This window comes from Callorhinus ursinus, unplaced genomic scaffold, assembly GCF_003265705.2.
Source record: "Callorhinus ursinus isolate GAN/ISIS: 27379988/994484 unplaced genomic scaffold, GSC_fseal_2.0 scaffold2, whole genome shotgun sequence".
Classification (NCBI taxonomy): domain Eukaryota; kingdom Metazoa; phylum Chordata; class Mammalia; order Carnivora; family Otariidae; genus Callorhinus; species Callorhinus ursinus.
In genome coordinates this window covers 16661059-16662549 of record NW_027397064.1, presented here as the reverse complement: position 1 = coordinate 16662549, position 1491 = coordinate 16661059, and positions in this window count along the sequence as shown.

Genomic DNA, 1491 nt, shown 5'->3' with positions numbered 1-1491 from the left:
TCCATATAAGGTCACGGGAACAGAACTTCGACATATACATTTGGTGGGGACACAATTCGATCCATCACAGATGGGTCTCAAACCCTGAGTTCTGGAGCACAGTTCACAGGTTCCACTTACACACAGCCGACTCTCCTGGCGTCTTGTCTTGTTTTGTTCTCCCAACGCCCTGTGGGATGGGGAGGCCAAGCACATTTCTTTCGGTGTAAGTGGCTGGGGGTGGGGGAGTGGGGGTGTGGGGGGGCAGTTAAATGGCTGTGGCTCTGACAGTCACCTTGTACACACCCCTGATGCTGGATGGGCAGCCTGCTTCCCAGCTGTGACCGTGGCCAGGTAATAAGCCTCTCTGTGTCTCTGTTGCGGGAAGGCTGATACCAGTATGGAGACGGTCTCGCGCACTGCAAAGCCAGTCAGTGTTCACAGACCCCAGCTGCCCTTCCCTCTCCCCTTGTGTGGCTTTGAATGTAGAAAATCTTCTTTGGGGTTGAGCTGAGAGCCAGATGAGGGCAGGCAGGGGTGGGAGAGGGTATATTACATGTCCAAGGTCACAGGGTTAAACCTCCTTCCCACGCAGAGCACCATCATGTCCAGCACCCTGTCTGTCCCCCACACCCCTCTCTGCTGGCTGGCTCACCTCCACCTGCCCATTAGCTCCCTCCCGGGTTCTGCCCCCACATCCTCTTCCCTCTGCCCAAGGATTCAGGGACCTGGCTTCACTATGGCTTCAACACATATTATTGGGGGGCTGTAATGGATGTAGCCTTGTGCTAGTGCCCAGTTTCAGCCAGACACCAGAGGATCAAATTGGGTTCCAGCAGTTCCTTCCAAAGACATTTGCCCTTGGAAAAGGAGACGTGACCCCAGGGAGTGGAGGAGGGGAGAGATGTTTCCACATCTGAGCTACAGAATCTTAGAGCTGGATGGAACCCTGGAACACTCCTACTCCAGGCCCCTTGGGCCACAGAGGGGGAAACCGGGAGGGGAGGTAATGCGCCAAGGTCAAATGTTGGGTGGTGCCCGGTGGCAGAAGCCAGGCATCTGAGCCCATATTGGGACCAAGGGGGCAGGTGGTGGGTGCTTCCCGGTGTCTGTGAGCTCCGTTCCCCAGGTTGGAGGGACTTGGGTGGTGCAGGGGTCGCCTCCAGGGCTCCCGAGGGGAGGGAGGGGAGGCTAAAAGCAAAGTGGGGGAGCGACCTGGGGATTGTGGGAATGTAGGGCCGTGCACCCGCCCCCCGCCTTGCGTGGGGGCGCCGGGAGAAGGGGCTGGTGGGCAGGGGTAGTCCTGCGGGGGCCCGCGCGTGGGGGCCGGGCCGGCCGGGGCGGGGTGAGTCACGGCCCGCCCGCTCCCATTGTGCGGCCCGGCGGCGGCGGCGGCGGCGGCGGCGGCGGCGGAGCTGCGGAGCCGAGCGCGAGGAGGTGGAGCCCCGGGCTGCGGGCTCCGGCGCCTGCGTCCGCCCGGCCGGCCCGGCTCGCCGCCGCCGCGGGCGCCCC